At 34.6% G+C, this 26,125-nt stretch overlaps 1 long non-coding RNA gene across 1 annotated transcript in view; it reads left to right on the top strand.

Annotated features, from left to right (window-relative positions):
• Positions 1–13,339: 13,339 nt before the first annotated feature.
• The window catches only part of LOC140632409 (uncharacterized), a 47,581-nt gene continuing 34,795 nt past the window's right edge, over positions 13,340–26,125 (top strand). Inside the window, exon 1 of the long non-coding RNA XR_012029960.1 lies at positions 13,340–13,677. This is a non-coding gene — a long non-coding RNA (uncharacterized lncRNA). The remainder of the gene's footprint in view (positions 13,678–26,125) is intronic.

The raw sequence follows: 26,125 nt of genomic DNA on the forward strand, positions 1-26,125 counted from the left end.
TACAATTGCTGGATCTTATGGCAATTCCTTTTGTAATCATTTAAGGAACTACCGTTTTTCATAAAGACTCTACCATTTTATATTCCCACCAGCAGTGCACAAGGGTTCCAGCTTCTCCACATTCTCATGGACACTTTTGCTATTTTCTGTTTTCCTTTGATAGGAGCTATCTTACTGGGTATGAAGTGGAATTTCATTGTAGTTTTGATTTGCATTTCCCTAAGTTTCTGATGTTGAACATCTTTCCATGAGCTTATTAGCCATTTGTATATTTTCTTTGAAGAAATGTCTCATTCAATTCCTTTGCCCATTTTTAAATTGGATTTTGTTATTGTTGAGTTTTAGGAGCTGTACATATTCTAAAGATTAATCTATTATGAAATATTTTTTTCTCCCATTCTGTGAGTTGCTTTTTTATTCTGATTTTTTTTCTTGATATTGTCTTATCATGCACAAAATTCTAAAATTTCATGAAGTCCAATTTGTCTGGGTTTCTGTTGTTGTTGCCTGTGCCTTTGGTTTCATACCTAAGAAATCATTGTTGAATATAATGTCATGAAGCATTTGCCCTGTGTTTTATTTTAAGAGCTTTATGGGTTTAGTTAATAGGTCTTGCATTTAGGTTTTGATCCATTTTGAGTTAATTTTTGTATGTTGTGTTAGATAAGGATCTAACTTCATTCTTGTGCCAGTATGTGACACTTTTCCCAGGACCACGTATTGAAAAGATTGTCCCTGCCCCATTAAGTGGCCCTTACATCTTTGTCAAAAATTGTTTTACCATATATGAGAGGGGTTTTTTTCTGGGCTATTTTATTTCATTGGTATGTATATTTATCTTTATGCCAGTACCACACTGTTTTGATTGCTATGGCTTTGTAGCAAATTTTGAAGGCAGAAAGTGGAAATCCTCTGGCTTTGTTCTTTTTCAAGATTGTTTTGACTATCAAATGTTCTTAGAGATTACAATTGTATTTTAGGATGACTTTTTCTTTTTTTTGAGAGAAACATTGGGATTTCCACAGGGATTGCATTAAATCTATAAATTGCTTTGGGCAGTATTGGCATCTTAATAGTATTAAGTCTTCCAATCCATGAACAAAGTTCATGTTTTTGTATTTTCATTAATTTCTTTCAGCAATGTTTTGTAATTTTCAGTGTACAAGCCTATTACCTCCTTAGTTGAGTTCATTCCCAAGTATTTTTTAAAATGAAATTGTAAACAGAATTGTTTTCATAATTTCCTCTATGATTGCTCATTGTTAGTACACAGAAATGCAACTTATTTTGTGTGTTGACTTTGTATCATGCTATTTTTCTGAAACCATTTATTAGCTATAATAGTTTTTGTGGAATGGCTAAAGTTGATATGTAAGATCATATTGTCTGTGAACAAACACAATTTTACATCTTCCTTTCCACTTTGGAGTCCTTTTGTATCTATTTCTTGCCCAATTGCTCTTGCTAGAACTTGCAGTACAGTGTAAAATAGAATGGCAAAAAGGGGCATTCTTGTCTCATTCCTAATACTAGAGGAAAAGCTTTTGGTCTTTCATCATTGAGTATAAGGTTTGCTGTGAGTTTTTCATATGTTTTTTATTATGTTGAAACAATTTCCTTCTATTTCTAGTTTTTTTAAGTGTTTTTTTATCATGAAAGATTGTTGAAGTTTATCAATTTTTCTCCATCTCTTGAGATAATCGTGGGGTTTTTTCTTTGTTAATGTGGTATATTACTCAATTTTTATATATTGAAACATTCTTGCATTCCAGGAATAATTCCCATTGGCCATGGTGTATAATATTTTTAATATGCTGCTGAATTTGGTTTGCTAGTATTTTGTTGAGTTTTGCATCAGTGTTCATAAGGGATATTGGCTGTAGTTTTTTGTAGTGTCTTTGTCTGGTTGGGGATCAGGGTAATGCTGGTCTCATAGAATGTGTTAGGGAATATCCACTGCTGTTCAATAGTTTGGAGAAGTTTGAGACGGATTGGAATTAGTTCTTCTTTAAATGTTTGGTAAAATTCACCAGTGAAGTCATCAGGTTCAGGGCTTTTCTTCATCAGGAAATTTTTGATTGATTATTCAATCTCTTCACTGGTGATAAGTCTATTTAGATTTTCTATTTCCTGATGATTTAGTCTTTATAGGTTTTATGTTTCTAGAAATAGGTTATCCAAGTTATCCAATTTGTTGGTGTATAATTGTTCAGAATACTCTTATATTCTTGGTATTATAGGATCAATAATGTCCCCACTTTTATTTATGATTTTAGTATTTTGAGTATTACCTTTTCTTTTTCTTTAGTCCATCTAGCTATTTATCGATTTTTAAAATCTTTTAAAAAACTTTTGGTTTTATTAATTTCTGTGTTTTTCTCTAGTTTCTAATTTGTTTATCTCTGATCTATTCTCTATTATTTCCTTTCTTTTGCCAGTTTTGGGTTTAGTTTATTCATTTTTTTTTTTTTTTTTTTAGTTCCTTGAGCTGAAAGTTAGATTAATTTGAGTTCTTTGTTTTTTAATGTAAGCATTAATGGCTATAAATTTCCCTCTTAACACTGTTTTCATAGTTTCTCATAAGTTTTGATATGTATGTTTTCATTTTAATTCTTAAGTATTTTCTGATTTCCTTTATGATTCCTTTTTTGTCTCATTGGTTGTTAGAAAGTGTCCTGTTTAATTTCCACAAGTTTATGAATTTCTCCAATTTATTTGGTTGATTTTTAACTTTATCCCATTGTCTTTGGAGAAAATAGATTGTATTATATCTAACTTTTAAAATCAATTGAGACTTAATTTGTAGCCTAGCATATGGTCTGCCCTGAAACATGTCTCCTGTGTAGTTGGAAAGAATGCACATACTGTTATTCTGTAGAATGTACTGTATATGCCTGCTGGGGCTAGTTGTTTTTTGCTGTGTTAAGTCCTCTATTTTCTCATCTTCTGTTTGTTCTTACCATATTGAGAGTGGGGTATTGAAGTCTCCAATTGTGATTTCAGAACTGTCTGTTTCTCCCTTAAATTGTGTTAGTTTTTGCATCATATAGTTTGATTGTTGGTCATTAAGTATGTAAAAATTTATAATTGTTATATCTTCTTGCTGTGTTGAACTTTTTATTAATATGTAATATACTTTATCTCTTGTAACCTTGTTATTCAAGTTTATTTTGTGATATTAGGACAGTTAGCATTAGTTACTATTTGCATGAAATGTCTTTTTCCATCTTTTCACTTTCAATTGAGTTGTGTCTTTAAATCTAAAGTGAGTCTCTTGTAGACAGTGTATGGTTGGATATTGTGTTTGTATTCACTCTGCAAATTTCTCTCTCTTTCTCTGAAAGTTTAATCCATCTACAATTGAAGTAACTACTGATAAGGAGGATGTTACTTCTGTCATTTTGGTATTATTTTCTATAGCCTTTGCAGGTTATTTTTATCCCTCTATTGCTGCACTAGTGCTGCCTTTTGTGGTAAATTTTCTGTAGTAAAATTTTCTCATTTTTTGGGTATATATCCTGTAGCTATTTCATTGTGATTAATGTGGAGATCATATTTATCACATTTAACATCCTCAAGTTATAACACTGTAATTTGAATTTATGCCAGTTTAACTTCAAGAACAAACAAAGACTGTGCTGCTTTACATCTCCATCTCTACCCCTTTTGGTTATTGATGTCACAAAATCATTTCTTTATATATCTGTGCCCCCAAACATAAGCTAATAAATCTTTTAAATGCATTCATGTCTTAAGCTATGTAGAGAACAACATTTGGAGTTACAAACCATTGGTACAATAATATTGGCTTTTAGATTAATTGTTTCTTTAAGATGTATTAGCCTCTTAAATCATTTAGAAAACAATGTAGTTACAAGCAATTGTTATAATACCACCTATTATTATTGCCTATGTATTTGCCTTTATTGAAATCTTTATTTCTTCATACAGCTTCATGTTATCTCTAGAGTCCTTTTATTTCACCCCATAGGACTCCTTTGAGCACATCTTGCAGGAGGGGTTAAGTGGTAACAAAGTCTCTCAGCTTTTACTTTTCTGGGAATTTCTTATTTTCTTCCTCATATTGGAAAAACAGTTCCATGAGATAGGATACTTGGCTGACAGTTTTCTTCTTTTAGTAGTTTGAATATATGGGTCTATTGTCCTCTGATCTCCAAATTTTCTAAGGGGAAATCTGGTAGTATTATTGAGACTATCTTGCATGTCATGAGTCACTTTTCTCTCCTGCTTTTAAGATTCTCTCTTTGTCTTTCGACAATTTGATTATAATGTGTCTCAGTGTGAGTCTCTGAGTTCACTTTAGTTGGAGTTCTTTGAGATTCTTGCATATTTGTGTTTATGCCTTAGATCAAATATGAGGATTTTTCAGCTGGTATTTCTTTAAATATTCTCTGCCCCATTCTTTCTCCATTTTTTCTTCTGGAACTTCCACAGTGCTTATGTTGGTTCACTTAATGGTGTCCCATAGACACTTTATTCTGTTTGCTTTTCTTAAATCTTTTTTTTTCTTTCTGTTCCTCAGCTCCAATAATTTCAGTTGTCCTATCTTCAAGTTCATTGACTTTCTTCTGTCCATTCAAATCTGCCTTTGAATATCTCTAGTGAATTTTTCATTTCAATTATTGTACTTTTCGGCTCCAAGTTCTCTTTTTGGTTTCTTAGGTTTTCTATCTCTTTGTTGATGTTTTCATTTTGTTCACACATTATTTTCTTGACTTTGTCTATATCTTTCTTTAGTTCTTTGAGTGATTTCAGACAATTTTTAAAAGGTCTTTATCTAGTATATCTGTCATTAGATATTTTTTCAAGGACAGTTTCTGTTGATTTTTTTTTCCTTTAAATGGAGCATTTCCATTAATTGTATTTTTTTGTATATTCTTTTTATTGGAGTTCAATTTGCCAACATACAGCGTAACACCCAGTGCTCATCCCACAAGTGCCCCCCTCAGTGCCTGTCACCCAGTCACCCCAACCTCCCACCTGCCTCCCTTTCCACCACCCCTTGTTCGTTTCCCAGAGTTAGGTGTCTCTTATGTTCTGTCACCCTCACTGATATTTCCCACTCATTTTCTCTTCTTTCTCCTTAATTGTATGTCTTGTGATTTTTGTTGTTGTTGTTGTTGTTGTTGTTGAAGCTGGGCTTTTGAATTTATAACATGGTAACTCTGAAATCAGAGTCCCCCGGTTTCCCAGGGTTTTCTGTTTTGTGTTATTGTTTTTGCTTCTTGGTGGTGGTGGTGGGTGGGTGGGGGGTTGATTGTTGTAGGCTGTTTCTGTGCCAAGGATCAGTCTGAGGTATAAACTTAAGGTCTTCTCGGGTATTTTCTGAGTTTTCCGCTGGACATGTGCAGTCACTTTCTAGTTCTCCTCCTATATGCAGTTGTTTTTGAATGTCTTAGTCTTTAAAGTCTAGCTTCCAAAAGGAGGGAAAGAGTTAAATGAATGGGGTTGGAGGAAGGGTGCTAGCTTCTTAAATACCTTGGAAGTCCATTTCAGCTGGAGGGAGAGGGCCTTGCAACAGTGGAGGAAGTACAAAATGAAGGGATGCCTGCCTCTTGGTCTGTACTTCTGTGGTCAGAAGCCACAATAGGTAATCAGCACAGATTCCAAATATTTTGAGGACAAAGTCCTTTTTGCCTACCTTGGCTCATGTAAGCTGCTAATAACTGAAATTGTCAGAAATTTGGCACAATTTACAATCCAAGCTTTCCTCTGGAAGTTGCAATCCTTCACTCCCTCTGCAATGGTCTAAGTGAAGATATTCTGACATCTTCCCTTTCCTTATTTGATCTAACTGGATGTCATTTGCAAATATGAAGCTACTGGTCTTTGATGACAATTTTATATCCTACTATGTTACTGTATTATCTTATTGCTTGTGTTAAATTTATCTTTTAGTCTTTTGGTCTTTCCATTTGTAATATATGATGTCATCTGTGAATTGGAGTAAATTATACTTCTTACCCATTTCTTATGCTTTACATTACTTTCTTTTGCTTGTTGTGTTGACTCATACCCCTAAATTAATAGTATTGAAGACATTGAGCATTCCTGCCTTGTTCTTGATTTTGCTATGAATACTTCTAATATTTCCCCCATTAAGTAAGGTCATGGTTTATGACAGAGCTGTGTGTATGCATATGGCTGTATGCTCTGGTGTCTATTATGTAAGGAAGTATATATCATTTTCTATTCTAGTTGAATGATTATTTTGAAATTCAATAGTTTATATTATTTTCCTTCTTAACTCTATTAATATGGCAAATAATTAATAGATTAACAAATATTACAATAACCATCCATTCCTGGAAGATTTTTATTAAGAGTGTTGAAATTCTTTTTGCTAATGTTTTATTTTTGTGTAAGTGAAATTGGATTGTGAGATTTGTAGTACCTTTATGATGTATTTATCAGATTTTGCTTTATTAAAAAAGAAGTGGAAGACTTTTTTTTTTTTAATTTCTGGAATGATTTGTGTGACAATGAGACTCTCTGGTAGAAGTTCTGATAAAATTCCCCTGTGACGGTAGCGTGGCAGGATACAAAATCAATGCCAAGAAGTCAATGGCATTTCTATACACTAACAATGAGACTGAAGAAAGAGAAATTAAGGAGTCAATCCCATTTACAATTGCACCCAAAAGCATAAGATACCTAGGAATAAACCTAACCAAAGAGGTAAAGGATCTATACCCTCAAAACTATAGAACACTTCTGAAAGAAATTGAGGAAGACACAAAGAGATGGAAAAATATTCCATGCTCATGGATTGGCAGAATTAATATAGTGAAAATGTCAATGTTACCCAGGGCAATATACACGTTTAATGCAATCCCTATCAAAATACCATGGACTTTCTTCAGAGAGTTAGAACAAATTATTTTAAGCTTTGTGTGGAATCAGAAAAGACCCCGAATAGCCAGGGGAATTTTAAAAAAGAAAACCATATCTGGGGGCATCACAATGCCAGATTTCAGGTTGTACTACAAAGCTGTGGTCATCAAGACAGTGTGGTACTGGCACAAAAACAGACACATAGATCAGTGGAACAGAATAGAGAATCCAGAAGTGGACCCTGAACTTTATGGTCAACTAATATTCGATAAAGGAGGAAAGACTATCCATTGGAAGAAAGACAGTCTCTTCAATAAATGGTGCTGGGAAAATTGGACATCCACATGCAGAAGAATGAAACTAGACCACTCTCTTTCACCATACACAAAGATAAACTCAAAATGGATGAAAGATCTAAATGTGAGACAAGATTCCATCAAAATCCTAGAGAAGAACACAGGCAACACCCTTTTTGAACTCGGCCATAGTAACTTCTTGCAAGATACATCCACGAAGGCAAAAGAAACAAAAGCAAAAATGAACTATTGGGACTTCATCAAGATAAGAAGCTTTTGCACAGCAAAGGATACAGTCAACAAAACTCAAAGACAACCTACAGAATGGGAGAAGATATTTGCAAATGACATATCAGATAAAGGGCTAGTTTCCAAGATCTATAAAGAACTTCTTAAACTCAACACCAAAGAAACAAACAATCCAATCATGAAATGGGCAAAAGACATGAACAGAAATCTCACAGAGGAAGACATAGACATGGCCAACATGCATATGAGAAAATGCTCCGCATCACTTGCCATCAGGGAAATACAAATCAAAACCACAATGAGATACCACCTCACACCAGTGAGAATGGGGAAAATTAACAAGGCAGGAAACCACAAATGTTGGAGAGGATGTGGAGAAAAGGGAACCCTCATACACTGTTGGTGGGAATGTGAACTGGTGCAGCCACTCTGGAAAACTGTGTGGAGGTTCCTCAAACAGTTAAAAATATACCTGCCCTATGACCCAGCAATTGCACTGCTGGGGATTTACACCAAAGATACAGATGCAATGAAACGCCGGGACACCTGCACCCCGATGTTTATAGCAGCAATGGCCACGATAGCCAAACTGTGGAAGGAACCTCGGTGTCCAACGAAAGATGAATGGATAAAGAAGATGTGGTTTATGTATACAATGGAATATTACTCAGCTATTAGAAATGACAAATACCCACCATTTGCTTCAACGTGGATGGAACTGGAGGGTATTATGCTGAGTGAAGTAAGTCAGTCGGAGAAGGACAAACATTATATGTTCTCATTCATTTGGGGAATATAAATAATAGTGAAAGGGAATATAAGGGAAGGGGGAAGAAATGTGTGGGAAATATCAGAAAGGGAGACAGAACGTAAAGACTGCTAACTCTGGGAAACGAACTAGGGGTGTTGGAAGGGGAGGAGGGCGGGGGGTGGGAGTGAATGGGCGACGGGCACTGGGGGTTATTCTGTATGTTAGTAAATTGAACACCAATAAAAAAAAATTCCCCTGTGAAAACATCTGAGTTTGTTTTTTTCCCATCTTCTTTTCTCCTTAAAAAAAAAAGTATATAACATCTTACTTTCAGGTATACTTTCTCAATATTTGCATACATTACAGAGTGATGAGCACAATAAGCCCACTTACAATCCATTGCCATAAAATTGACCTCCTTCACCTTTTTAGCCTCTCCCCCAATCCTTTTTCTCTCTGATGACCGCTAATCTCTTTTCTGTATCTGAGTTGAGAACACAAAAATCCCTCACAAGGAGTATCTCAGGTCGTTCCTAGCCCTCTAGGCCCCCTGTACATAAGCACTGTTGATTTCCAAAGCCATACATTTTGGGGACTTGATTTTACTAGTTTGTATTCCAAGGATTGGGTGATTGATATAGGCCACAAATAAAACCCTCCCCACTTAGAAAGAGGCTTTGAACTTCTTGGATTCCTCCCTATTGTATGTTGATGCATTGGGGGTAGAGTTTTTGGCAGGACCCAGTCTCTGCCCCTCCTACCCATCTTGATGTGACTGTTTTAATCCTTGTTCCAGAGGGAGCTGTTCAGCTAGTTTTTAGTTTATATTTTCAGTGGGAGTTATTCTACATGTAGTTGTAGATTTGGTATGTCTGTGGGAGGAGGTGAATTCAGAGTCTTCTTACACTGCCATCTTGGACTACACACTTCCCCTGGTGTTTTTGAAAGGTTGATAATTTCTCAATTTCCTCTATGAAAATTTGAGTATTTTTAACTTAACTGGTTCAATTTTGGCAAATTATATTTTACTTGGAAATTATCCATTTTTATATATTCTAAGTAAGAAAACTCACTTTAAGTGGAATAATAACTTTAACATTTCACAATTAAAGTGAAATTTTGCCACTAAATACATTTGGTGAGCTTTTTGGATTTCAGAATTATGGATAAAGGATTGTGGATAGAAGTATAGTTCCTCCTTGTTTGTATGCTTTCGATTTTCTGTAAAGTTGTGTAAATACCTTTTGAAGACCTTTTTAAGATTTCTTCTATTTCAGGGCTTACTACCTCCTTGTGATTTATTAGTTATATTTGTTTTCTTCCTCTCTTTTTATTTCTTGATTGAGAAGCTATTTTGTTGATTTTCAGTGAGCTAGCATTTTGAGATTTCAACTTCACTGATTTATACTTTATTTTTTCCTTTTTTTTCCTGATTTCTTCTGTTTCCTTTATTGTACTTGTCTTTTATATTGGGAATTAAATTCATCCGCTTTTGTTGGTCATTCTTTGTCAATTTTCACATATAGAGAATTGGCCTTTTTAATATGTAAATTCAGGTCTAGTTTAACATTTGGGAAGTTTTTAGTAACTAAGAGTTTTAAACTTAGTTCCATTTCACATTTCACACCTATTTCACATCCACAATATGGTTGTTTTGTCTTCAAGGACTCCGATAACGTTTTTATGTCTTAGCTTTTCTACTGTGCCTATTACTTTTTCTTTGATTCATTGTACCTCTATTTTATTTTTCATTCTTTGGGTATTTCCTATGCACCAAGTCATCTCCACCACATGCCCTCCCGCTGCCCCCCCCACCCCCCAGACACAAGATTTGTCTTCCAGATTTGCCACCTTTGTTCCTGAGCAACTGCAGACTTTTTCCTTTCTCCAGTGTTATGATGCACCAGATCTCCAGCCTGTTTTAGGGACTTTGCCACTCAGTGTGGAGCTTTCTTTCTATAGAAGAAATTTTGTTGATGTTTCACTTGTTAGTGTCCCTCTGTGATCTCTCATTTCCCACTTAGTCTGTGTATGATTCTGCTCTGACACAAGATCGTACTTTGTACTGTTGGCTTCAGAATGTTCATTTCCCTACATAAATATAGCTTGACATTTAAAGCATTATCTCTTTCCTAGTAAAACAAACAAACAAACAAACAAAAAAACAAGGATTTTGTTTCTGCTTTGTTGATTGGAATGGCTTTTGAAGGATAGGAGGAAAGATTCTGATTTCTGTAGTGTCTACCATGTCTATGGAATACTTAGAAATCAAGATTTCATTTTCAGTAATGGTTTCTGCTGCTAAGACCTACAAAGTAAGCTTGAAATTACTTATTTAACAACCCATGTTTGAGGGACCAGTAAAATACCTCAATGGCTTATATTTAACTATCTCTAGTAAATTAAGTTCATTAACTACTGCTTTAACCCATTATAAAGTTACTTTTGTTGTTGTTGGTAATAAAGTTCTAACTTGTCTTTGTTTTTATTGAAGTATAATTGACCTATAATATCCTCTTAGTTTCAGGTGTACATCATAGTGATTTGGTATTTTTATATTTTATATCTAATATATATTTTATATCTAGTGTATAAAATATATTTTATATATCATGAAATGATCCCCATAAGTCTAGTTACCATCTGTCACCATACAAGATTATCAGAATGTTATTTCTTATTAAGTACATTATATTCCTATGACTTATTTATTTAATTAAAAATGATTTATTTATTTATTCATGAGAGACACAGAGGCAGAAACATAGGCAGAGGGAGATGCAGGCCCCCTGTGGGGAGCCTGATGTGAGACTCGATCCCAGGACCCCAGGATCACAACCTGAGCCATAGGTAGACACTCAACCACTGAGCTACCCAGGTGTCCTGATTTATTTATTTTATAACTGAAAGTTTCTACCTCTTAGTTCTTTTTACCTATTTCACCCATTCACCCAAACTCCTCCCCTCTCTGGCAACCAACAATTTATTTCTGGTATCTGTGAGTCTGTTTCAGCTTTTTTTTTGTTTGTTTGTTTTTGTTTTTGTTTTTTCATTTATTTTATTTTTTAGATTCCACATACAGGTGAACTTATATGGTATTTGTCTTTCTGTGTCTGGCTTATTTCCACTTAGTGTAATGTCTTCTAAGTCCATCTATGTTGTCTCAAATAGAAATATTTTGTTCTTTTTTATGGCTGAGTAATATTCCATTGGTTTTATACTATATTTTCTTTATCCATTCATCCAAAAGTAACACTCAGATTTCCTCCATATCCTGGATTTTGTAAATAATGCTGCAATGAACATAGGGCTGCATATATCTCTTTGAACTGGTGTTTTCATTTTCTTTGGATAAAAACCCCAAAGTGGGCTTGCTTGTTATAAAGTAGTTTTATTTTTAAATTTTTGAGGAACCCCTATAATGTTTTCTGTAGTGGATATACCAATTTACATCCCTCCACAATGTAAAAGGTTTCCCCTTTTCCACATCCTTGACAACACTTGTTATTTCTTGTCTTTTGATAATGGCCATTCTGACAGGTGCCAGATTATATATCACTGTGGTCTGAATTTCTGGTTTTTGGAAGTTTTTAAATTACTGTTTCAATTTTATTACTTGTAATTGGTCTATTCAGGCTTTCTATTTCTTTGTGATTCAATCTTGGAAGGCTATGTATTTCTAGGAATTTAATTACTTTTTCTAGATTTACCAATTTGTTGACAAATGATTTTTCAGAATAGCTTCTTGTGATCCTTTGTGTGTCTATGGTGTCAGTTGTAACATCTCTTTAATTTTATAGTTTTATTTGGCACTCCTCTCTTTTTTCTTGATGAATCTGGCTAGAGGTTTATTGACTTTATGTTTTCAACAAACCAGGTTGAGATTCATTGATCTTCTCTAATGTTTCTTTTAATCTCTATTTTATTTATTTCCACTGATCTTTATTATTTCCCTTCTACTAACTTTGGAATTTGTTCTTTTTATAGTTCCTATAGGTCTAAAGTAAGATAGTTTATTTGGGATTTATCTTGTTTCTTGAAGGAAGCTCACGTCACTATGAACTTGCTTCTTAGAACTGTTTTGGCTAGGGATCCCTGGGTGGCGCAACGGTTTGGCGCCTGCCTTTGGCCCGGGGCGCGATCCTGGAGACCCGGGATCGAATCCCACGTCGGGGTCCCTGCATGGAGCCTGCTTCTCCCTCTGCCTGTGTCTCTGCCTCTCTATCTCTCTGTGTGACTATCATGAAATAAATAAAAATTAAAAAAAAAAAAAAAGAACTCCTTTGGCTATATCCCTAGATTTTGGAAAGTTGTGTTTCCATTTGTATTTCTTCCAAGGTATTTTTTATTTCCTCTTTGATTTCTTCAACCCATTGGTTGTTTAGTAGGATGTTGTTTATTTTCCCTATGTTTGTTATCCTAGTTTTCTTTTTGTGATTGATTTCCAGTTTCATATCGTTGTGGTCACAGAAGATGCTTGATAAGACTCCTATCCTGAATTTATTGAGACTTCTTTTGTGGACTAACATGTGATCTCTCCTAGAAAATGTTTCATGTGCACTTGAAAGTGTATTGCAGTTTGAGGATGAAATGTTCTGTATATGTCTCTTAAATCCATCTGGCCTAATGTCTCTTAAGGCCAACATTTCATTATTGTATTTCTGTCTGGATAATCTATCCATTGATGTAAGTGTAGCATTAAAGTCTCTTACTATTATATGTTACTATCAATGTCTCCCTCTATGTCTGATAATATTTGCTTTATATATTTAGATGCTCCTATGTAGAGTACGTAAGTATTTATGAATGTTTTATCCTATTCTTGGATTGATCCTTTTACTATTATGTAAGCCCTTCTATGTCTTTTGTTACAGTCTTCTTTTAAAGTCTCTTTTGTCTTAAATGAGAATTTCTACTCCAGCTTTCTTTCTATTTCCATTCACATGGAATATCTTTCTCTATCCTTTTACTTTCTTTTTTTTAAAGATTTTATTGATTTATTCATGAGAGACACAGTGAGAAAGGCAGAGACATAGGCAGAGGTAGAAGCAGGCTCCATGCAGGGGATCTGATATGGGACTGGATCCTGGCACCACGGGATCATGCCCTGAGCCAAAGGCAAGTGCTCAACTGCTGAGCCACCCACCCAGGCATCCTGTCATCCTTTTACTTTTAGTATGTGTGTTTAGATCTGAAGTGAATCTCTTGTAGGCAGCATATAAATAGGACTTGTAGGCAATATAAAAATAGGTCTTGTATTTTTATCCATTCAGCCACACTATATCTTATCATTGGAAAACTAAGTCCATTTACAGGTAAAGTAATTTTTTAAAAAAAGATTTCATTTATTTATTCATGAGTGGCACACACAGAGAGAGGCAGAGACACAAGCAGAGGGAGAAGCAGGCTCTGTGCAGGGAGCCCGATGTGCGACTCCATCCCAGATACTGGGATCATGCCCTGAGCTAAAGGCAGATGATCAACCTCTGAGCCACCCAGGCGTCCCGGTAAAGTAATTATTGATAGGTATGTACTTATTGCCATTTTGTTAATTTTTTTTTTCTGGCTCTTTTTGTAATTTTCTCTGTCTTTTGTTTTTTGTTTTGTTTTTGTCTGTTTTTTTTTTTTGTTGTTGTTGTTCTTTTTATCTCTAGTGGTTTGATGGTTTTCTTTATTGTTTGGGTTCCCTTCTCTTTATTTTTCTTATATCTATTAAAGGTTTTTGGTTTTTAGTTACCATGAGGTTCATATATATTGACCTCTATATTTAGCAGTCTGTTTTAAGTTGATAGTTGATTAAGTTCAAATGCATTCTAAAAACACTTCTATCTCCACCCCCTGCCCCAATCACCATATTTTGTTTTAAGATCACATTTCATACTTTTTTATTATGTGTATCAATTAACTACTTATTGTAGTTATGGTTGATTTTACTATCTTCCAACTAGCTTTTTAAGGGCTAATCTACTACCTGTACTATTTGCCTTTACCAGTGAGACTTTTTTCCTTAATATATTTTCTGATTTCTAGTTAAGGTTTTTCCTGCTTAAAGAAGACCAACCTTTAACGTTTCTTGTAAGACCAATTTACTGGTGATGAGCTGCGTTAGTTTTTGCTTATCTGGGAAAATCTTTATTTCTCCTTCAATCCCAAATGATAACCTTTCCAGATAGAGTATTCTTGATTGTAAGTTTTTCCTTTTTAATACTTTAAATATATCCTGTCACTCTCTTCTGGTCTGCAAAATTTCTTTTGAAAAATCAGCTGATAGACTTATGAGGTTTCCATTGTAAATGATTCTTTTTCTCTTGCTGCCTTTAGATTCTCTCTTTAAATTTTGCCATTTTAGTTATAGTGTGTCTTGATGTGGATCTTTTTGAGTTCATATTATTTATTTCCTGGACCTGTATGTCTGTTTTCTTCTCCAGGTTAGGGAGATTTTCAGCCATTATTTCTTCATAGAGATTTTTTATTTCTTTCTCTCTCTTCTTCTGGGACGTTTGTAATATGAATATTAGCACACCCCCTGTTGCCCAGAGATTCTTTAAATTATCTTTATTTAAAAACATCTTTGTTTTCTTCTTCTGATTGGGTGATTTCCACTCTTCTATCTGCCACATAGCTGATCTGTCCTGAATCATCTAATGTGCTATTGATTCATTCTAGTATATTTTTTATTTTTGTTATTGTGTTCTTTAGTTCTGATAGTTTTTCTCTTATATTTTCTAACTATGTTGAAATTCTCACTCTGTTCTTCCATTCTTCTCCTGAGTTTGGTGAGATTTCTATGATGATTAATTTTAACTCTTCATCAGGTAAACTACTTTTCTCCATTCATTAGTTGTTTTTTTCTCCGTGGGTTTTATCTTGTTCTTTTCTTTGGAATATATTTCTCTGTCTCATTTTGTTTGACTTTTTCTGTGTTTGTTTCTATAAATTAGGTGGGAGAGCTATCTCTTTTGGTCTTGGAAGAGAAGTTTTCCCTGTGTACACTGCATGTACCTGGATGCTTTGGCAGAAAGCTGGAGCTGGTACAGATAGGGGCTGGTGGGGTTCCAGGGCATTCCACATGCAGACTGCCTTGGCAGGATGGCTGAGGCTGGAGTGGTTACTGGCCAGCATGTTTTAGGGCATGCGTGCTAGGACCATTGTGATAGGAGAGCTGGAGTGGATGTGGGCCAGAAAGTCCAGTGGTGTCCTATACAAGGGCCACCATGGTAGAACAGTTAGAGAAGGCTTGGGCTGGGGAATCTCAGAGAATTGTACTGGGGCTGCCTTTATGGGATGGCTGGGTCAGGTGCAAGCAGGAGAGTCTTGCAACATGCTATGCTGGAGCTTCCTTGGTGGGACATCCAGATTGGGGCAGATGAGGGGCCCAGAGCATGCCAGAGTGGCCCTGACAGGCCAGCTAGAACATCCAGACCCTACTGTTGCCTACATTATTGAGGTGGAGAGAAAATGTAAAATATTATGCTGGTTGGGGCCTCTGACCCTGGAGAGGTCCAGCAGTTCTCAACCCATTTTGGCAGGCATTCTAAGGTTAGTAAATAGATCTTCTTCACTTATAGTCTAGTTGCTTTTTAAACCAGTACTGTTTTCACTGTGCCCCAGGGTGGGTGAGTCTGTGCATGAGCTCAGTGATATCCTTCCCTACTTCAGGCCCCTGCATGAGGGATGGGTTTCCTATTATTACCATGTCTTTGTCTCTCTTACCCTTCTCTATGTAGCCCCTCTGGCATTTGTTGTGCAGAAGTTGTTTGATCAATGCTCAGTTGTTCTTCAGGAGGACTTGTGCTATTTCTAGGTGTAGATTTGGTATTTCTGGGGAGGAGGTGAGTTCAGGCTCTTCCTACACTTGGACCCTCACTTGTCTTTGGACAAAATATTTCTCTCTAGAGTGTTTGGTGATAATATCTAAACTCAAACCTTTGGGGTTGCATAAAGCAAGTGTAAACTTTCTAGCCACTGGGTTTTACAGCATTTGATGATTAAAAATCATGATCACAAGTGTTCCCTTTTTTTAGAGTAAATGATTTTAATTCAACCTTTTTGTTGCTGCTAGGTATAGAAATGCAGTTTAATATATGATCACATTATAGGAGTGAGTCTGTGCTTATTTCATTAGTTATATTTAACTAGACTGTTATCTCCTGAAAGAGCATTCTATATATCCTGTCTTAATTTGGAGATGCCTATTTTCTTTATCCAACAAAATTTAAACCTATTTTTTATAAAACTGAAGTTTGGTTTTTAGAACTCTCATTATTTACATGTATGGTATAATTCCAAGTCCTAGAAAACCCACAGCTTTACAAGTTAAAACCTGAATAGTTGTGCCTCTTTATCTTTAAAAATGTCCATTTTGAGCATTTTACTGGAAGATTCCAACTAAGAAGTTACTAGTAGATATAAAAACAGTGCAATAATAATGACTTATAATTAAAAGAAGGCCAATAAACTTGTTAGTTTTTTATATTTACTGTTAAGATCAATAGAGAACTAGAGCCGATACTTGTTTTAACTTCATCTGGCTTTCTTACCTCAGCTTTTTATGAGTTTCTCAATCACTTTACTTGTCTGCAGTAGGGGGATTTTATTTGCTGATAAGGATTGTTAACCAGTTTCAAAGTTGGAGGAATGAAGTTACCGTTACACACAAGGCGGTGTGTCATACTGGGCTAAACTGATTCCTGTCTTTAATAAAACTAGTAACGAAAGGACAAAGCCAAGACTAATGGGAAGCATCCTACAGGGCAAGTCCCACAGCGGGGTAGAATAGAGAACTAAGCAAAGGGAAATGTTTTTATAACAAATGAAAGTGTTGACTTTCTTGTATCACTTGCTTGTTTTCAGAGTAAAGCCTCAAAAACACTAATTAAAAGATAATTTGTAGGAAATGCAAACATTAAAACTTATCCCAAGCTAGTCTTTTAATTTGCTGACCCTAGAGTTACCAAGGAAGTTAATAGCTTTTATATAACATGCTACCCAATTTGCTTCACTGCTGAAAATTAGTTCTCAGAGAGCCTGCATCTATTTTTGTATTTACTCAGAAGTAAGTCTTGAGGGTCTGTCACACTGTCCTCCCTCAACAGCTAGATTTCTGGCTGTAATGCAGGTAGCCCTCGAGGTATCATTGTTCTACTGGGTTTACTTCATCTACCAGTGACTGCTTGCTGCTATCACTGCTCATGCTCAAGAGAGGGGCTACTGCTCTTCTGCTTTAACTCTGGGCTTAGACCCTACTAACTCCACCCCCCAGTGCCATCAAGGCAGATTTTTACCCAATGTTTAGCAGTAACTGACAGAATTTGGAAAACACTCAGAGTAACAATGAATCAGTCTAGCATTAGCCAGCATGTGTCCTTGACTTGTTCTTGGCTCAAGTCCATGTGGCCAGAACAAGTTTGTTTCCCATGATTAAAAACTATGACTTTGTGCTTCAAGAGTAAAGGCCAAATTGATATCCTATTCCTTCTTTTTTTTTCTTCTCTTATACTCTAACGAGAGAAGAGTAAATCTTCCTAATTTCTGCTCTATAATTAGTATTTTTACAGGATAATTGACAGAATGAACATTCATTCTCTTCCAGGTTGTAAGTACCTTACCTTTCACACATCTGGGCTATTCAGTCTTAAAGAGCACCTGTGAGCTCTAGGAGGGGCAATACCAACTCAGTCCAGGTTTTTTGCAGTCTCATCAAAGATTCAAATCTCATCTTGATAGCTTTCTAGAATGGTGAGTACATGAAGAAGGAAATGAGAGAAGAGACTCCATCAGGCTGGAATGATAGAATTTATTGAAAGATGGTCTCCTATACAAATTGCCTCCTAAACATGTGTCTGTTATTAATAATTACTCAATCTTTCTTCACTTTTAATCCTGATTTCTAATTTATCTTTTCTTTTATTCACATTACCTATCCTTTCCTTTTTGTTTATAAATCATAATCCTTTTTCATTTTCTCCTATCAAATTATAGTTTAGACATGAAGGTAATATAAGTGATCTATTTGTCTATTCTTCCCTTTGGGCAATAATAACTGTAATTTAAAAGTAAAAAAATGTCACTCTTCCCTTTAATAATTTTATTTTGCCATCACCTCAAACCGAGTTTATCTCTTCCATTTATAACTCCCTCAAGTCATGCTGTGGATATAATAATCTTCTGCCTTAAAATGTATAAATGGGAAATTATTTAATATATATCTCAATGGACATAATTTAAAGTTATTATATGAGCAGTTAATTATATTAAGGAGATTACCAAAAATTTCACTAACAAATAAAACCAAAATAAAACAAAACAAGGCATGAATTTTTCTTCTGTTTAAGTTTTTGTTGTCAAACTTATTACAATCCCGAAGAATTTACAATGTTGAAAGTATTTGGAAATACTATTTCCATGAATATATAAAAAGTAACAATAGCTAAATCTATACACACAGTACAAGGAAAATGCAGATGTATTTTATGTATTTATGTATTTTATGGCAGACACTACTATTTTAAATAAATCTGTTTGATAATGAAAACTTTTTTTAACCTTTGGGAAACATCATAATATTTTCATAATAATATTAAAATTCTAAGGGTGCCTTGGTGGCTCAGTCAGTTAAGTGTCTGCCTTCAGCTCAGGTCATGATACCAGAGTCCTGGAATAGAGCCCACCTAAGGTTACTTGCTTAGTGGGGAGTCTGCTTCTCCACCCCCCCCTTACTCCTCCCTCCCACTAGTGTTATGTCTTTCTCTCTAATAAATAAATAAAATATTCAAAAAATAATACTAAGATGTTGGACATCTGGGTGGCTCAGTGGTTGAGCATCTGCCTTTGGCTCAAGGCGTGATCCCAGGGTCCTGAAATAGAGTCCTGCATCAGGCTCCCCACAGGTGACCCTGCTTCTCCCTCTGCCCATGTCTCTGCCTATCTCACTGTGTCTCTCACAAATAAATAAATAAAATGTTTAAAAATAATAGTACTAAGATGATATTTTGTACAGCATTTGACTTTTGTACTGGTGGTACAAAAATAATAATATAAAAACTGCTGATGCCTTAGAACAAATCAAGGCAGTGGCACAAATCTTATTAGTAATCATTAAATTCTTTACAAATACACATGTACCATGCATAATATATAACACACACATATACATCTATGCATATGTATATATGGTTCATGCTCATTATTTGCTCCAATTATATTCTATAAAGTTATTATGAAGATGAGTTAGTGAATACTGTGCCATTGCTCTTAGTGGAAATATAATGTTAGGTTCCTGCAAGTCTCTCAATACAACATTTTTGCCAACCATCAATATATAACTTTATTTTATGTGTGTGTCTGTTTAAAGACACCTTATTTAATATATTATTCACTTATTAACATTGAACTCATGGACAACAGAATTATAACTCATACTTGAAGGAAGCTTGTCTAATACACATATTTTAGACAACACATACCAGCTTTCTTGTACCAAGGGACACTAGAGAGACTTTTTGTCTTATGCTTGAGGCCATTTTAAACCACAAAATCATCACCAACAAAAAGCATGAAAATGCAGAAACACAGTAAATAGACTGTGAAAAGGATACTTGCTTACACTATGAGAACTGAAACAAGAAGAAAAGCTTATCTTGCCTTGTTCCAGCTTATGTAGCAATGTGTACATCAGATGGCTCAAATTTTCACCATAGTGTACATGTCTGTGAATGACCATGAATGTATCACAAGTATTGACTTTGGAGTTACAAGTAAGTTTTAGTGAGTAGACAAGTTCACAAATAAAGATTTGTGAATGAGGATTGATAATATGTATTTATGTAAATACATGTGTATAACAATTTCACTTAAGAATGTGATGAAGCATTAAAATGTTAATTAAGTTTTAATCTCCTATAAAATATCTTTTTAATATGCTGGGTGACGAAATGGGAATTCTGCATAAAACAGTTTTGCTAGATACCAAAAACACATGTGTGATTGGTCTGCAAGCTCAACTGGCCACTGATTGCATGGAACACCATAATTACTTGAGAGAATATCTTAGAATATCTGTTTTTCAGTCTTCATTATTTGGTAAATATTATCCTGAAAATGAAAAAAGTGAGCCTGTTACTAAAACAAATTGACAGTATTTGTCGCCATTGATGAAATTCAAGTTTTAGCAAGCACGTTTCTGCCACTATGAATTTGATAGCCTCTCAATAGTTAGACTTCTAGCAAGAGAATGACAGTGATATTAATGAATGTGGGTTTTTTTAAACATTATATAATGAACTAAAAAAAACATTATATAATGAACTATTTCAATTATTTCATTGAAATGTGTGTATATTGGTCAGCCAATACTTTCCAAATGACCAGTGCATAATGTTACAAATATTTCAAGAGTAAAAAAAATAGCTCCCTGAAATTAAATGTGACAAAGTAAAAAATGTTCATTGATACAGTTTTGGATTTTACATTGCAACTAATATTTAAGAAACTGTTTCTCTTTTGAGTTTAGGTGTGGTACCAAAGGAGGAAATCCACAATTATATGGAAAGACTATTAAAACACTCTTCCATTTTTTATCTATGTATTCTGCATGAGGCTAGATTTTCTTCATATATTTCAACCAAAACAATATATGGCAATAAGATTGAATGCAGAATCAGATAACAGAAAATCCAGTTCTACTCTATTAAGATAGACATTAAAGAGATTTGCAAAAATGTAAAATAGTGCTACTCTTCTACCAGTTTTTGCTATAATCTTGAGGAATTTACAATGTGGAAAGCATTTGGAAATACTATGTCAATGAATGTATATATATGTGTGTATATATATATATCTCCAATGTGTGTGTGTGTGTGTGTGTGTTTGTGTGTATGTATGTATATATATACCCAAACGTAATATCCGTCTCTAGAGTGAGTGGAATAGTTTGTAGTAAACCATTTCTCTAGAACAACAAGAAAACTCAACAAAATACAAAAATAGTAACATGTTTGAAAGAATCAGAGAGCTACCAAGTCGACTAGGAATTGAGGTGCCAGGATTCAAAAAAGAAAGGAAACACATGGAGTGGGTTTTGATATTCTATGATGCTTTATTCCTCACAGCATCTGCTGATTCATAGTTGGCATGGGTAGAGAGGCTGAGAAACTGAGTAGAGCTTTTAACAATCTTAGGGGCATGGCGAGACAAAATTGGATTTTGAGCCTGGTAAGTCAGCTATGAGTTGAGAGGTTAAGATCTCAGAGAAATAGGAAAATATCATGAATCCAATATTCTGTACCAGTTTTCTCCTTGGAGCATTCTCCAACTTGCAAGGTGTAGCTGCAAAGAAACCAAAAAGCAAGCAGACTTGTCAGCATTCTCTTTATGTTGGAAAGAATAAAAATTGTAGTTCAGGACCTGCCAAGGTAAAGGTGCTTTGGTAGTAAACACTCAGGACTTTCAGTTGGGATCCCTGAAGGACTATTCCTCAGGAATAAAGATGAAGCAGAAATAGATCAGCTCCACAAAGACTGAAATCCAGCCTTGATTTTCTTAGTTCTTGATTGGGTGAAGGTGGGAAATTTCTGCTTTAATTACCTGCCAGGAACTTAAAATTTTTTTTCCCTGAAGAATTAAAACATTATTTAGTGCTTCAAGTAAGAAAATAGACAATAGATTGGTGATCTAAAAACTGGGATTATCAGGTGCTAACTTTAAAATAATGGAAAAATTAACCATAAACTTGGAATTTATTCATTTTTGTGTTATATAGAAATACTAGAAAGTTACAATAATTGAAATTAAGAACATAACTGGTAGGTTGAATACCAGATTAGACATAGCTCATCTGGAAAATATTAAAAAACATATCCACACTCAGCTACGTGAGAACCATGTGTACAAAGATTGAATAAAAGGTTAGTGAAAGATAAAATGTTTCATGTTTATGTGACATATGGGAATGTAATATTTCTATTCTATCTTTTGTAGTTGAGAGTTTTGCTTTTCCTAAATATTATTAGTGTTAAAGATGTATATCAAAGAGGTATTTATTGATTTGACATTCCCTGAAATTTCATGTGTTATATTTGTTTACTTAGCCTTTTTTATTATGGAGGATTTCAAACAAATACAAAAATAGAAATAATGATCTTGAATTACAATTGTTAGTACAAGGCTAATTTTGTCTTAACTGTATCCTCATCTGTGGGTTATTTTGCACAGTTACTAGGTATCATGTGATTTTATCTTTATCTTAGGATATATCACAAAATATAAGAACCACTTTAAAATAGTCCTAATACTATTACCATGTCTTAAAAAACAAACACCAAAGTCTTCAGTAAATTATGGAGAATGGTTGCTAATGGGTACAGAGTTTCTCTGTAGATTGATAAAAATATTCTGGAATTATAGAGTGGTTGATGGTTGCACAACTTTGTCAATCTATTTAAAACCACTGAATTGTAAGCAAAAAAGGGTAAACTTTTATATGTGGATTATCTCAATTAGAACAAAAAATAATTCCATTTTAATATCAGATATGGAATTTTAAGTTAGAAGTTTCAATTATTATTTTATATCCCTAATATTGTTCTCCTTTATGGAGTTTATTTAGAGAATGTCTAGGATCCTTGATGAGGTTACCTCTAAGAAAGCCATATTTCATTAAAAAATAATTTTTTATGTAGGCTTTTGGGAAGGGTGTTATTTTTTTTATACATAGATACAAACTCATAAAATGAACTTCAACACGAAACACCTAAACGTTGATGTCAATCTAGTTTTCAGGAATGCTAAGATCTATTAGGTCTTAATTCTTTTATTTTACAGTTTATCAAACAATACTGGCTATGGATTTAGAATCCTCAGCCATACTAGAAATGAAGTCATCCACAACTGAAATTGGTTTCCAAGAGTCTGTAACTCTGTATTTTGCAGTTTTTGCAATATAATGGCAATGACAACAGCTACTATTACTAGGTAATATTTGATAACTTATATAAGAGGTATAAAGTGCAAAATGCCCTCTACATTTTTATTTACTTAATTTTAATTATTAAAATAGAGCTGGCGTGCAATATTATATTAGTTTCAGGTATATAGCAGTGATTCAGCAATTCTATATATTACACAGTGGTCACCGTAGTAAGTATAGTTACCATCTGTTACCATGCACTGTTATTGAAATCATATTGACTATATTCCCTATGCTGTACTGTTCATCCCTATGACTTCTTTATTTTCTACTGGACATTTATACTTCTTAATCACCTTTACCTGTTCTGTTCATCTCCCTCTTCTCTTTGGGAATCACCAGTCTGTATTTATGAGTCTGTTTCTGGTTTTTATTTTTTATAATCTACATGAAAGTGAATTCATATGATATATTTTTCTCTGTCTGACTTATTTCACTTAGTACCCCGTGCTAAGTGCTTTAAATTCATCATCTTATGGAGTCCTCGTGACTACTTTATAGGAGTGTAAAGATATTAAAATAATCTTATTGCCTTTTAAGGCTAGTAGTTGGCCAGTTCCAGCATTCAAAAGCTGAGGTGTTCAGCTAAACCTGGCTGGTAACCACTCTAGTACATTTCTACAATTAACACAGCCTTCTGGTTTCCCAACTTTAGTGAGAAACCCTTTGGGCCTTTTGTCATGAGTTAGTCATAGAATAAGGGAATGCAATTCATGGAAGTTCTAGTTAATACCATGTGTTATATCCAGTAGAAGCATTGAGTCAATTAAGAATATTAGGAGCTTAGGTTTTGTTTATAAGTGTTTTGGTGTGTGGCATATAAGCACCGTTTTATAAAATGCTTTCAGTTCCTTATACAAGTCCTGACAAAAAGCCATTTCTATGCATTTTACCCTAAAAAGTATAAAATACTAGTTAGACATCCTTTATTATTCTCCTAATCCATTATTCAGTTTCTAAAGCAATTAGAGATACATAATAAAATATAACTCCATGTTTGATTGTATTCTGTGAGAAGTTCTGAGTTTAACTCTTAGGCTTGTCTTCCCTGACTTGCTGTGCAAATCTTGGGTTCAGTTAGGTATCTTATGTAGATGATAGCCTTGGAAGTCTATTTTATGCTTGGCGTGAGGTACACTGGTCACCACATCAGCAATGGCATGAAAATCCAGTGAAAGTCTAACTTAGCCTTATGCCCAATATAAAAAACTCTGCCACTGCCCCCAGAGAAATGCAAGCTTCTGTATAGGGCTATGTGGAATAGAACTTTACTACAGAACTTCACAATGCAAGTGGTTTATTCCTACTTGCCCTCCCACACTCAATTTCTTCCATAATTTGTTGAACAACTTGTAGTAGGGTTATATCGAGAATAAATGTATTATTGTTTGAGAGCCTACACTGTATTAGACTGTTTTAAAGATTTTATTTATTTATTTTAGAGAGTGCACAAGTAAGGGTAGGGTCAAAAGAAGAGCCAGATTCCCAAGCAGACTCCATACTGAGTGAGGAGGCCGATCTGGGGCTGGACCTCACAACCCTGAGATCACAACCTGAACCAAAATCAAAAGTCAGCTGGCTCAACCAACTGAGCTATTCAGGTGCCTCTGTTTTGAATAGATTGCATGTACCAGCAGTCTGCAAACTTCTGTAAAGAGCCAGATAGTAATTTAGAATTAGCATTCCACATGGTATCTCCTGCAATGACTCAACTCTGCAATTGCAACTGTAAAGCAACAAACAGTACTTAAAACTGTATTTATAAAAATTTGTATATTTTTTACTGTATATACACAGTATTTGACCTGTGGCTGTGTTTTGCCAAACTTTAGCATGTAATTTATTTTCAAAATTGAGGGATAATTGATCTAAAATATTATATTAATTTCAAGTGCACATGATCTGATGCTTATATATATTGTGAAATAATCACCAAAATGAGTCTAGTTAACATCTCTCACTAAACATAGTCACAAAATGTTTTCATGATGAGAACTTTTAAGATCTACTGTCTTGGCAACTTTCAGTTATGCAGTACAGTATTAACCATAGTCACCATGTCCCCATGACTTATTTTGCAAGTGGAAGTTTGTACCTTTGACCACTTTTACCCATTAACCTACCCTCCATTGCCTAGCTCTGGCATCCATCAATCTGCTCTCTGTATCTATGAGCTCAGTTTTTGTGTTCTTATTTTTAGATTCTACATATAAGTGAGATCATATGGTATTTGTCTTTGTCTGACTTACTTCATTTGGCATCATGCCCTCAAGGTCCATCTATCCTGTGCAAATGGCAAGATTTCATTCTTTTTATGGCTGAGTAATATTCCATTGTGTGTATGTATTATTCATCTTATTCACTCTTCCATAGACTGATACTTAGGTTGTTTCCTTGTCTTAGCCCCTGTAAAGCTGTAATGAGCAGAAGGGTGTAGGTATCTTTTCAAGTTAGTGTTTTCATTTTCTGGCATACACTCTTAATGCTCACAACAACTTAATAAGGCAGGTACCGTTATTATCTTCATTTTACAGATATGGATACTGGAGCATAGAATAGCTAAGAAATTTGCTCAAGATCATGTGACTAGGTAGTAGATCTTGGCTCTGAACTCTGGCAGTCAACCTGCAGAATCTATATACTTAAGCAGTGTTGTATCATATTGCCTCTTCAGTATAAAAGGTAGCAAAAAAAGTAGTAGTTTTAAGCTTTACTATACATAATCTCACTTAATCGTTACAACCACCTTGTGAGGAAGATATTATTTTCCCTTTTCTAATAAAAAAATTGAATCAAAGCTTGAGTTTGCCTGAGGTCAGACAGTAAATAGAGGAGTCTAAATTAGAACATGGGTCAGATTCATAGGTCCACATCCCTTTCATGAATGTCAAGGGGAAGGCAGTAGAGAATACCGACTAAGAAACTTTCTAGACTTCCATCGCCTAATAGAAGCAGTGACCAGATCTAGGTATACTCGTGGGAGTGAATAGCTAAATCTGATGGGTGAAT

This window comes from Canis lupus, chromosome 4, assembly GCF_048164855.1.
Source record: "Canis lupus baileyi chromosome 4, mCanLup2.hap1, whole genome shotgun sequence".
NCBI lineage: Eukaryota > Metazoa > Chordata > Mammalia > Carnivora > Canidae > Canis > Canis lupus.